This window comes from Schistocerca serialis, chromosome 4, assembly GCF_023864345.2.
Source record: "Schistocerca serialis cubense isolate TAMUIC-IGC-003099 chromosome 4, iqSchSeri2.2, whole genome shotgun sequence".
NCBI lineage: Eukaryota > Metazoa > Arthropoda > Insecta > Orthoptera > Acrididae > Schistocerca > Schistocerca serialis.
In genome coordinates, this window is record NC_064641.1 from 672,803,944 (window position 1) to 672,818,479 (window position 14,536).

The window sequence follows — 14,536 nt, forward strand, 5'->3', positions numbered from 1 at the left end:
AATTTGAAGTGCTGTATTGCAAAATAGGAAACAATATGACAATGATTACAAAACGGCCGGACCTGCAGCCCGCCCGTTATCGGGTAAAATAGCTGTGTTTACTAACGCGGTGGACACAGTCTGTCTTATTAAATGCCCTTCTGCAACACATGAAAACTATAGAAGCACCACTGATGACAAGAGTGATTCAATTACTCAAAACAGATGACGTAACTTTTAATTTGAAAGCTGTACGTCGAAAGGTTCGGGGTCAACGTGGGCACCTGTGCTTAAAGGTTAAACACATTACGTAACAATGACAATGAGTAGGCTTACTTCTTAATTTCAATCGGCAACCAAGGTGCGACTGGATCCCAACCCGTCCATTCTGACAATTGTATTTTGACTAAAGCCCTGGTGACAGATCGCAGTTAATATTTTCAAACTTGAACTGATTGTCAGTTATTAAGACCGCGCTGAAGGGACGTCTTAAAACATCACTTGTAATGAGCGTATGGCATTGGTGGCGGTTCGGCTGCCGCTCCACAAATTCTTTAACGCCACTACGGCGACTTGCGAGTGAATGAGGAATGATGATGAAAGACACACGACACCCAGTCATCTCGAGGAAAATCCCTGACCCCGCCGGGGGTCCCGAACCCGGGACCCCGTGCTCAGGAAGCGAGAACGCTACCGCAAGACCACGAGCCGAGGACAACATTACTTGTGAACATTTACTACAAGAGAACCCACTCGCGGAACCACAAGATCCAGCTAAAATACACGAATAATGCCCCGGTATTTAAAACACACCAATGAACAGCTTAGTACAACAGGCTGTTCAGATTATAACTAATGACTGAGAGATGCAATTACAATCAAAGAATTGAACCGATTAACATCTAAATCTAACGACAAGGTCGCTCTTTTGTTTTACGACCAGGAGCGGCTTCATTAGAACATTAATGATAGGGTACAAATCAGAAAGGAAAGGCAATATAACAGCGGGACAAATTTTCAAACAACTAGTGTCTTAGTACAATACTACAGCCAATATTTACGACCAAAGAGCCGTCCGAGTAAAACTATTGAGAGTCGGGTACAAACCAGAAAATAATAAGGAAGGCAGGTAGACAATGACATAAATCACCACGAGGATTACATAATGTTACTCCCCTTTATCAGCAAGCAGTTCCATGGATCCACGGTGCGTCGCAGCGGTTACTGAGTGGTGCCGATGAAAGCCACGAAGAAGCGGACACCCTGGCGACGAGCGGTCATCCGACACGAATGTTGCCAACCAATAAACGGGATGTCAGCCTGCTGCTTGTAGTCGACGCTGACCCCTGTAAAGTACTCCGGTATCTTCGCTCTGCCAGACCCTCCTTGCGCAGCTCGTGGTTTTGGCCTCTCGGGCCTCGGGACCAGTTCTCGTCGCGACGCCAATCCGCATACTTCGTGCCCTCCTCTCGGACCAGCGCACCCCGTATACACTCCTGGAAATTGAAATAAGAACACCGTGAATTCATTGTCCCAGGAAGGGGAAACTTTATTGACACATTCCTGGGGTCAGATACATCACATGATCACACTGACAGAACCACAGGCACATAGACACAGGCAACAGAGCATGCACAATGTCGGCACTAGTACAGTGTATATCCACCTTTCGCAGCAATGCAGGCTGCTATTCTCCCATGGAGACGATCGTAGAGATGCTGGATGTAGTCCTGTGGAACGGCTTGCCATGCCATTTCCACCTGGCGCCTCAGTTGGACCAGCGTTCGTGCTGGACGTGCAGACCGCGTGAGACGACGCTTCATCCAGTCCCAAACATGCTCAATGGGGGACAGATCCGGAGATCTTACTGGCCAGGGTAGTTGACTTACACCTTCTAGAGCACGTTGGGTGGCACGGGATACATGCGGACGTGCATTGTCCTGTTGGAACAGCAAGTTCCCTTGCCGGTCTAGGAATGGTAGAACGATGGGTTCGATGACGGTTTGGATGTACCGTGCACTATTCAGTGTCCCCTCGACGATCACCAGTGGTGTACGGCCAGTGTAGGAGATCGCTCCCCACACCATGATGCCGGGTGTTGGCCCTGTGTGCCTCGGTCGTATGCAGTCCTGATTGTGGCGCTCACCTGCACGGCGCCAAACACGCATACGACCATCATTGGCACCAAGGCAGAAGCGACTCTCATCGCTGAAGACGACACGTCTCCATTCGTCCCTCCATTCACGCCTGTCGCGACACCACTGGAGGCGGGCTGCACGATGTTGGGGCGTGAGCGGAAGACGGCCTAACGGTGTGCGGGACCGTAGCCCAGCTTCATGGAGACGGTTGCGAATGGTCCTCGCCGATACCCCAGGAGCAACAGTGTCCCTAATTTGCTGGGAAGTGGCGGTGCGGTCCCCTACGGCACTGCGTAGGATCCTACGGTCTTGGCGTGCATCCGTGCGTCGCTGCGGTCCGGTCCCAGGTCGACGGGCACGTGCACCTTCCGCCGACCACTGGCGACAACATCGATGTACTGTGGAGACCTCACGCCCCACGTGTTGAGCAATTCGGCGGTACGTCCACCAGGCCTCCCGCATGCCCACTATACGCCCTCGCTTAAAGTCCGTCAACTGCACATATGGTTCACGTCCACGCTGTGGCGGCATGCTACCAGTGTTAAAGACTGCGATGGAGCTCCGTATGCCACGGCAAACTGGCTGACACTGACGGCGGCGGTGCACAAATGCTGCGCAGCTAGCGCCATTCGACGGCCAACACCGCGGTTCCTGGTGTGTCCTCTGTGCTGTGCGTGTGATCATCGCTTGAACAGCCCTCTCGCAGTGTCCGGAGCAAGTATGGTGGGTCTGACACACCGGTGTCAATGTGTTCTTTTTTCCATTTCCAGGAGTGTATATATCGTCAAGCACAGACCTGCTAAGGGCACAATCCACAGATACCAATTCCTCATAGATATTGGCAATGGGGCAGCAAGAGGGATAGTCGATACTAGCTAGGTAGCTAGACCTGAGCCAGTGGCGCCAGACAGAACAGTCGACTAACTCAATAGCGCCAAATCTAAACCATCACGGGTGCGTAACTGATTGGGGTTGTGTGGCAGATAGATCAGTAACCGGAGTGCATTGGTGTTGTTCCTGTTTAATGCGATTATCAGACTTGGTAGTGCGTGCAAGTGGCATGAAAAACTTCGGAAATTAACTGATCACTGTGAACGACACGGATATGCTATGTAGTCGTGTGAGATAGAAATAGCAGCACCTGACAGTTTGAAAAGGGACTGATTGTGGATCTCCATTTGGCCAGGTTGTCGAATCTTGTAACATCCATGCGGATGTGACAGTGCCCGATGTTAAACTGCATGGCAATGTGAGGGCAGGCACACTCGGTATCTAGGACGCGGTCGATCACATCTGTCCACCAAAAGGTAGGACCACCGTATTCTGCACAAAGTACATTGCGCCAACACACCCCAGAATGGTAACGGACTCCACGAAACATTATGTATCATTCCGTGCCATTAGTGAGAGACTTGAGGAAGCCGGAACAGGAATTACGGAATTATCGGCTCTTAACACGGCGACATAAGCGGCTGCTTTTGGAGTGGTGCCGCGACCCGTAGACAGGTAATGGTGGTGAATGACATCGCATCGTGGTCAGCGATGAATCGTGGTTGTGCGCTATCCTGGATGACCATCGTAGGCGACTATGGCGGCTACTGGGTAGAGTCCCATTTTTCAGTGTTTTGGACAGGCACAGCCTTGTTACTCCTGGTGGCATGAAGTGGGCCCATCGGCTATAACTTCCGCTCACGGATGGTAGCGATTGACTGAACTCTGATGGGGCAACGATATGCAACGGACGTCCTGCATCATCCTGTATTACCTCCCATGCTACAGTATCGTGGTGCCATTTTCAACACGACAATGCCTCAGGAGAGGCTACAGCTTCTTTATGATCCCTTGTCAATTGAATCAATCCATGCATCCCAGCGAGGGAGAGTGCACCGTCATTCTAACAAATGAGCTCATACACCCAAGTCTCTTATAAATTTGATGCATTTATGTAATCACAATCACTGAAATATTACCACATAAAGTCTCAACACGTGAAGTTTCATTTCTTATCTTTCTCCCCTTCTGCGTGCCTCACTAATACGGTTTGATGGAAAAATTCGTGACAGGCAATTTAGACACTTCTTTAAGCTTTCTGGGTCATACTAGGAATTTATTGCTTAAATCTTGTAACGTTACACCACACTATATAATTTTTCTACAAATAGTGTCTCCAAAAAATGGGCTTGGGTGACAGTCTAGTGGACCAGCAGCCTTGTAGAAATTATCGCAACCAGAGAACAGAGGCTTCTTGGACTTTAAAAACAGATGATATATATATCTAGGAAATATTACTAATACACGTTTTGTGTTATGACGTCGCGAAGGGCATCCGGCCACCCACTACTAACAACTGTACCAAATGTGAGATAAGAAGCCGAGAGGAAGAAGAAGACCCATTTTGTGTTGAAGTGAGCGATGACCACGATGAGAGTGAAGTGACTTGGAACACACATTATAAAAATAAGAATTAGATGATTACGTGTGGTGTCTCTCAGTTGCTACTTTGCTCTACTAAGCAGCATTGCCGGCCGGAGTGGCCGTGTGGTTCTAGGCGCTACAATCTGGAGCCGAGCGACCGCTACGGTCGCAGGTTCGAATTCTGCCTCGGGCATGGTTGTGTGTGATGTCCTTAGGATAGTTAGCTTTAATTAGTTCTAAGTTCTAGGCGACTGATGACCTCAGAAGTTAAGTCGAATAGTGCTCAGAGCCATTTGAACCATTTTTTTTTAAGCAGCATTATACTGGGTCTAACGATAAGAATCCGACAGTATGGATACCTAACATGTTCCAAAGCACCGCTCATAGAAAACGGATTTTCCGGTGCTGATACGTTGGCTAAGAACACTCACGTTAGTTGGAAGGCGGTTGGCAGACGATACACACGGTTACATTAGATACAGACATCCGATCAACATGGCACATCACCGTCAACGGTAAACAAATCACCCGTTCACGCCTCCACAAGATAAATATGGATGACTCGTCTCTACGTGCGCAATGGACGAGCACCATCTCAGATGTGGCGTGGCAGAAGACGTATGGCGCTTGGTGCAACAAATTTTGTCGTACTTTCTACGGGTGATCCTGGAACATGTCGGACCTCGGCTACAACTTTTTCTGGACCAGTGTTTCCACCGCACCAAAACCAGCTCAGTCATGTAGGTTCTTGGGCACGCGATGAAATATTTATTTCATGACGGACCTAAAGATGTGTTGGACTTTTGAAACTACCTACGAGAACGTCATTGCAAGATTGTACGGAATCCAAATATTAGCTTTTAAAATTATGTAGGGCGTGCCCTACGCGACCCTCGACGCAGCTGGATCGTCAACAGGTAGGACAAGACACTCATTGACTGAGCTGATAAGAACACGACCAATTATCGCTGGAATAATATACGACATGCGTGAAGACATGCATGGATGATGAAGCTATCGTCCGCGATAACCATATGCGCTGTATCGTCTGTAGAATGACATTCAAACTGCACATTTTGTTTCACTAATCCAGGACGGAAAAGAGGTGGATGTAACGTTGTGAACGTCCTTCACGGCAAATAAATCAGCACGCTTTCGTCATCACGTGCCTCCCCTTCCTACTGGCAATACCAGACAGCGGTCGTGAAATGCACCGTGATAGTGACACAGCAGGTTTTGTTAATTCCTCGCGAGTTATGTAAACAGCTGCAGATTCCATAAAAATTCCGAGTCTTCAACAGAGAAAATAAAGTTTAAGTCTAACAACTAGTATATAACGAGCAGGTTGCGAAGGAAACTAACGATGACCTCTATCAAGTGAGAAATGAACACGATAATTACGTAAGAAGCTGCGCGAAGTGCTAACGTAAGCTGATTGTCCTTGGATGGTACTAATAGTAATACGCGAACAAATGACGGAAAACTCATGCCATTTGTTGTGTTTCTCTCTAATCTGACGCAGGACCAGACACTTACCACTTCTGACTGTACAGCACACACACTGACTCTGCGGCCTATTGCTCATGTTTTCGAATGTTATTCATTGTTACTTGGTCGACGTTTTTATAGAATACTTAAATTTCACAGTGGATAATTTTGCTTGGATGTATACCAACCATCTTTGTGACCCTATTGTATTCACAATAACTACACGACAGAGAAAATGTTTGTAGTTTAGATGTGACTCGTGCTTGTAAATACAACGTTCTCATGAACACTCTGTACTCGTTGTTCATAAGAAGGATAATGATGTGTTACGTGCCAGCTTCACACATATACTGTGTTCCGTTCCGTATGTTTCGTGTTTTGTTTTCGGTGCTATATCCCCCTAAAATGCTCTCTTTATAGCAAACACTGTCTTTGCAAAACATACCGGAGGTAAACCGTTGGAGGCTAGCTGGGAGGGTATTATCAGGAGGATGACTTAGGAGAAAATTCTACGAATCAGGGCGTAGGATGTTAGACGTCTCAATGCTGTAAAGAACTGAAAACTGTGAAATAAGAGATGAGCAAGCTGCTGTCAGACTTGATGGAAATGAGTCTGTTAGATGACGTTCAGTTTGGCTTTCGGAAACGTAAATGTAACTGAGTGGCAGGTCCGACTTTGCGGCTGATAACGTACGCAAGACTGAAAAAAATCAAGACACGTTCATAGGATTGGTTGACCTGAAAAAGGCGTTCGACAATTTAAATGGTGCAAGATGTTCGAAATTGTAACGCTTATGGGGATAAACTATACGGGAAGACGGGTAATATGCACAACGAGGCGTTATACGCTAATCTCCCTTCCCTCGTTCAGGTAATATACGACTTGTGCAAGAACTAAGAGGGAACAATAAGACTGGAGGATCAAGCATGAAGTGCTAGGATTAAAAAGGATTTAAGATAGGGAAGTATTCTTTCGCACCTGCTGTTCAGTTTATACAGCGAAGAAAGTTCAAGAGTGGGGTTAAAATTCAAGGTGAAAATATATTAATTATTAAATTCGCTGATGACACTGCTAGCCTCAGTGTAAGTGGAGAGGAATTACAAGATCTGATGAATGGAAAGAACAATTTAATAAGTACAGAATATGAATTGAGATTAAATCAAAGACGGACGAAAGTAATGAGAAGTACCAGAAATGAGAACATCAAGAAACTTAACATGAGCATTAGGGACAACCAAATAGACGAAGTTAAGGAATTCCCCTTCCTAGGAGTAGGATAACCTCTGATGGACGGAGCGAGGAGGACATAAAAAAGAAGACTAGCACTGGCAAAAAGGCCATTCTTGACCAAGAGAATTCTATTAGTATCTAAATTTGAGGAAGAAATTTCTGAGAATTTACATTTGGGGCACAGCATTGTATGGTAGTGAAACATGGACTGTGCGACACCGGAACAGAAGAGAACCAAAGCATTTTAGGTGTGGTGTTACAGACGAATTTGAAAATTAGGTGGCCTGAAAAAAAAAAGGAATGCGAAGGTTCTATCCAGAATCGTCGAGGAAATGGGTAAATGGAAAAAAACCGACAGGAAGAAGGGACAGCATGATAGGACAGGTGTCATGATATCAAGGGATAATTTCTATGGTTCTTGAGAGAGCCACAGAGTAAAAAATGTAAAGGAAGAGAGAGATTGATACACATCTAGAAAATAATTGGGGACATAGGTTGCAAATACTACTTTGAGATGAAAAGCTTGACACAGGAGAGGAATTTGTGAGACCCCGAAGACATGATTTAAAAAAAGTGGAAATACAAAGAGAAGAGACATTACTGGCCCAGCGGTTGAGCGGTAATAACAATATTGTCAGTGAATGACGTAACAGGTGTTAGTGTCGTTACGAATGTAAATGTGGCTAACAGAGAGATGGAATTATTCTTCAAGGTTTGAAACTAAGCCGACACTAATCACCAAAATACATGTTTATATGCCCACACTACAAGATGATTGTGAGGAAGTAGAGTAAATATGCTAAAAAATAGAGGAACTGCTTGAATACATGAAGAGGGATGAAAATTTGAAGGGTAAGGACGTAAGAATGAGATACGAAGGCGATAGTGCAGCGATCTTACACTTGCTTCCACAAAGTGTAGTTAACGATGACGTTCCGTTCGTCCTTGCCGTCTCAGCACTATGTAGGCATCCACGTGTCTTGCGACCACTCTGTTAGCTGACCACGCTCGCGGCTGATAAATTCGGACGTCAACCGGCTCAAAACAAGCAGCCGTTGGAGCCCATCCGCTGGGGTGGTATCGGCTGGAAAACCAGGTCCCTTGGACGTCTTTCTGTGTTTGGATAGTAAACTGCTAGACTTACACTGTATACAGTACTGAAGTCATTATGTTCTCGGTTAATTGCTTAACTCGTCCAACCTAGAATCCCATCCAGCCGAATTCATCTTAATAATGCAGAAGCTTCTTCCGCCACAGACAGCGTCGAAGCACCAGCCGCGAATCAGTATGCAGTTGCTTACAAACTCATAAAGCTCACCGAGTCTAGGCTGCACTTGCCATGCTGGTACGTCGCAGCTTCTAACAACCCAAACAGCTGTGTAGTTGATCTGCGATCCTCCTGTACGCAACAGACAACTTACCCCGTTTTACCGCTGCAACTGCTTGATCAGCAACATGCTAAAATATTTTAAAGCAATACTGCGATCCACGCAGAGTGCAATGCATACACTAATTCCAACAATTACTGCCCTTGGATCTATATATAGAAACTGAATGATCTGGAGGGCTTTGGTCAACTGACCTTAAACGATGTAAAGAAAAATAAAAGAAACCAATAAAAACTTTCACTGTATTCAGAGAATTGATGATGTAAGTGCTGACAAACTCTACAGAGACTTCTACTTATTCCACAATGTCTCTTCTCAATAACTATGTTTCTGGCCACAACAAAATACGAATACGACTCTGAGTGTCTGACAAATCTGACAAAATCCCTCCAGTGCGCAAGCAACCAACAACTACCTGTAGCGAAAACGCAAATTACCAAATATCCTCCAAAGTCTCCTCTGGCGCTACTAGCACGACCAAGGCAGGCTGTGATGTCTTATGTCGCATGTACCCTGCGTCCGACCTCTTCCGACTCCCCTCGACAACTGCTTCCTCGCTACTACTCGCCATAATAGTATCTCGACTCAGAGTTTGTGTACGCACAAAGCAGAATCATAGACGTCCAACTTTCATAACACCACCCTCACTTTTAAGAATTTTGTGGGGTGGTTCCTGCCTAACATGTTGGCAAGGAGCGAACGCAAAATTCTTACATAACAAAATTGAGAAGAATAGCATAAGATGTTTTGCAAAAGTGGTAGCATATATAAAAATAAGCATAAAATAACATAAGTTATGTACCTAATAATAAACTGATAAGCTGTACAATATAGTCAAGAAAAATAATATGCAAGTATCATCTTGTGCATGTGAGCACTCATAACCACCTGAAATTGAGAGCACTTCATTGGACAGGATAACAAAGTGTTATTTGTAGTTGTCCAAGAGTATAAAAAATCCTTCAGCTATGTAGATACAAATATTACATAGAACTGCAAATACTGCAAAGAGAGAGAGAGCAAATAAATATGCAAGTGTCTTTGTGCTGGTGATCACTCAAATCTCCACCTGATTGGTGGTAGTTCATTTGTCAAGAAAATAAAATGTTGTACACAGTTCTTCAAGAGAATAAAAATCGTCTGGCAACAGAAAACCAGGAAAAGAAACACATGTTTTAGTACAGCAGCCTCAGAGACAACACTCTATGTCCACTGACAACAACACAAAAATATAAACATTTTCATTTGACGATACACAAGTTTGAGGTGTGAGCAGAGACTAACTATATACATTATGTCCACTGACAACCACACGAAAATATTTTACTGTGTCACTCATTTTCATATTCAGATAAAGATGCAGTACAGAATCAGTAGTAATAGTATCAGGCACAAGCATACCTTGTTGGGTGCCAAAAGATTCAACATGGTCATAAAAGCATTGACATCGTATGCCTTCGAAAAAACAGGTTTTCGTAGTTGGCGTATAAGATCAAAAGTCTCGTATATGACACAGTAACAGAAACAAATCTTATTCAGTAAATGAATAATAATAAGTTATATGCACTTCAATATAAAAGTCAACATTACATGAACAGCTCATGAGCTCAGTGCTCCGCAAATGACTCAAATGTGCATGACCACAGGTAATTACATAAGTGTGGCAAGTTCCTTGAAGTGCAGTTGTAAATATGAAGTTTAGGCCAATCACATAGTGGCAAACTAGCCCTACACAAATTCATTTTCTAATGGTTCAGGACACAGCATACCGAAAAGTAAATTTCTTGATCCAGAGCATACAAAATATACTACTCATAACATCAATGAATGACATACAGATGAGTCCAAAGACATATCTAAAAAAATGTTACAATTAGTCGTAGATCCAAGCGTTGATATATACATAGTAGTTACATGTCATTTAATTTACCACATAATAGAAAATCAGCATTGCTCGACGATAGATTCACATACACAGTATAATTACAAGATAACAATCAAAATTTGAAGTTCCTATAATCCAATTTCTGTGGGAGATATTTAAGAAAAAATATATGTGAGTACATGTGTAATTCCTTTATACAGTATGAGTGACTTGAGCTTCAGTTAAAGTCAGTTAGTACATAATGTCATTTCTTATAACTACATATTCAGTTTAGTTCTCATAACTTATTACACATTCAGTAGTTGAGTAATGGGCCTTGATTACCACAAGTACTTCCTTATTATTATTACAAAATAACTATTTCATTTCTAAACATCATACTAGTGTTTACATGAAGATCATCGAACAGAAAATAGCAGGTAGCAACACAAGGTCAATATAGTTAGATATCAAGTGTCAACTTGTCTGCGTGTGGAGTCAGACTTGTATGGCCACATATAGTCACAACAGCAAAATAAATATGACATTCAAAAGATACATCTTATAAAGCAACTAATAGTAACATAACTTACTCCAAGATGCAGCACAAAAAAGATTTATCCTCTAACTATACAGTAGTAGCAGAAAGAAGTGGTTTATGAACCGAAAATGAAGCAAATAATTTCTCTTCAGTATTGCTTAATGACAAGGGAAAAAGGAGTCATCATCTTACAATCATTAACTTAACGTGATAGAATCGGCACTGCATCACTGCTGTAGCAGAATCATAAGAGAAGGTCTGAAATAAAATTGTTCAAATAGAAAGACACTAATATATTGATGTAACTTATTTTATGCAATTATTTACAACGTGCATAAAATGTAGCTGATCAACTTGCATCAAGACATAATAATGCTCCACGCTGAAGAGGAAAGGTTGTCAAAAAATGCATAACATATTTATGTACATGTCATGGATCAATGTTTTTAGCACGACTGGGTACTTCTGTAATGTCTAGTTCTCCGTAACAGACCACTACAACATTCTTATTGTTAGAATAGATGAAATAATATATAATCAAGCGGTATTATTTAGATCAAATTAGCTAATCCAAGCTGAAGAACAGTGCACGTTCAGGGGAGCTTATCATAGCGCTCACCGATCTTGTTGCTTGCAAGAGAGATTTATAGCCGAGGACACCAGATTTTAATTATTCGTTTGTAAGTCGTGTAAAAAGAACTCAGACCGCCAAGGATTTCGTAATAATATTTTAAAGGAAAGAGGCTCAGCTGACTGACTGTACGAGACGTGTGAACTGTAAATGAGACAGATCCAGAAAAATCTACGCGAACTGTTTCCTTGTGTAGCCAGTCTTGCAAGAATAAAAAAAAAAAAAAAGGAGTGTCTTTTGTAGTGGGTTAAGACAGTTACTTTACTGAGTGGGTATTTAATAAACGACTGCGTCTCAGTAAATAAATGAATTAGGCGTGCGATCATTCGTAACTGAAAACCAGTGGAAATTTTATATCAGTCTTATCCGAACATTTATCTCGAGCAACTTGAAAACATTTATTTCCTCAAAAATTGAGATTTCCATTTCTCAGCTCACAAGAGTAACAACCATTATTTTAACATCGGATGTGCACACATTTAAGACAAAGGTCAATATACTGAATATGCGGTACGGAAGCAGTGACAATGGGACCACAGTTCGCAGCATTGCTAGCCACCTACACGCGTCACCAGATAGGAGCAGACCCAAAATCCACTGCAGCGGAAGTAGTGTCACAGGGTTATGGAAATAACAAGTATCGATAAAGAATAAATTTATCAGTTCAATTAAACGTTTGATTCAATATTAAATCAGAAAGACTGCTTCCTTTAGTTTGGCGATACTAGTTAGTGGCTTGAACCCTCACGCGGCCTGAACTATACAGTTCAGTGCTTATGAAAGGATGTTTGGAATAATGGCCAGGCTACCATGGAATGGATATCTACACTCCTGGAAATGGAAAAAAGAACACATTGACACCGGTGTGTCAGACCCACCATACTTGCTCCGGACACTGCGAGAGGGCTGTACAAGCAATGATCACACACACGGCACAGCGGACACACCAGGAACCGCGGTGTTGGCCGTCGAATGGCGCTAGCTGCGCAGCATTTGTGCACCGCCGCCGTCAGTGTCAGCCAGTTTGCCGTGGCATACGGAGCTCCATCGCAGTCTTTAACACTGGTAGCATGCCGCGACAGCGTGGACGTGAACCGTATGTGCAGTTGACGGACTTTGAGCGAGGGCGTATAGTGGGCATGCGGGAAGTCCGGGTGGACGTACCGCCGAATTGCTCAACACGTGGGGCGTGAGGTCTCCACAGCACATCGATGTTGTCGCCAGTGGTCGGCGGAAGGTGCACGTGCCCGTCGACCTGGGACCGGACCGCAGCGACGCACGGATGCATGCCAAGACCGTAGGATCGTACGCAGTGCCGTAGGGGACCGCACCGCCACTTCCCAGCAAATTAGGGACACTGTTGCTCCTGGGGTATCGGCGAGGACCATTCGCAACCTTCTCCATGAAGCTGGGCTACGGTCCTGCACACCGTTAGGCCGTCTTCCGCTCACGCCCCAACATCGTGCAGCCCGCCTCCAGTGGTGTCGCGACAGGCGTGAATGGAGGGACGAATGGAGACGTGTCGTCTTCAGCGATGAGAGTCGCTTCTGCCTTGGTGCCAATGATGGTCGTATGCGTGTTTGGCGCCGTGCAGGTGAGCGCCACAATCAGGACTGCATACAACCGAGGCACACAGGGCCAACACCCAGCATCATGGTGTGGGGAGCGATCTCCTACACTGGCCGTACACCACTGGTGATCGTCGAGGGGACACTGAATAGTGCACAGTACATCCAAACCGTCATCGAACCCATCGTTCTACCATTCCTAGACCGGCAAGGGAACTTACTGTTCCAACAGGACAATGCACGTCCGCATGTATCCCGTGCCACCCAACGTGCTCTAGAAGGTGTAAGTCAACTACCCTGGCCAGCAAGATCTCCGGATCTGTCCCCCATTGAGCATGTTTGGGACTGGATGAAGCGTCGTCTCACGCGGTCTGCACGTCCAGCACGAACGCTGGTCCAACTGAGGCGCCAGGTGGAAATGGCATGGCAAGCCGTTCCACAGGACTACATCCAGCATCTCTACGATCGTCTCCATGGGAGAATATCAGCCTGCATTGCTGCGAAAGGTGGATATACACTGTACTAGTGCCGACATTGTGCATGCTCTGTTGCCTGTGTCTATGTGCCTGTGGTTCTGTCAGTGTGATCATGTGATGTATCTGACCCCAGGAATGTGTCAATAAAGTTTCCCCTTCCTGGGACAATGAATTCACGGTGTTCTTATTTCAATTTCCAGGAGTGTATAAAGGCATGGACGGTAGTAAATAATGTCTACCTACACACACTGAGTGGTATAACGTACTTCGCTCCGCTTGGATAAGCAAATATTCCTTTGTTGGCCCCAACGAAAATGGCGGAAGAAGTGAATGGTCAACCTTCTTTCGTCAGGCGTGTATCGATTGGGAGAGTAACGATTCGCAACAATTAGAGGACAAGGACTGGCTGAAATAGGTGAAGCGAAATTTTACTAAGTGCATGTGGAAGCACAGACCGACGAGTTTTGCTTTGGACTGTCAAAACAGGTAAGACTTATTAATGGTCAAACAACTTTTAGGATTGTACTTGATGGTGGCATAAAGGCCGAAATCTGGATACTACAGAAGATAAAAATAGTAATACATAGTCAAAAGGCGGTTTATTTTTTTTTAAATAATCAAGGAAAAAGCCTCCCTGGGACGACGAATACTGCTGGAAGTCGTACGACACTCTAGGTACTGAAGGTTTTTAACACCTAAGAGTCAACCACAGTGTCAACTTCGTGGGTCCGACAGCTCTTTGCGAAACGTTAGAGGTGCCATTCCACAATATGGCAGAAAGGCCAAACCCTTTGTGGTTTACCTAGTTGAGTATATC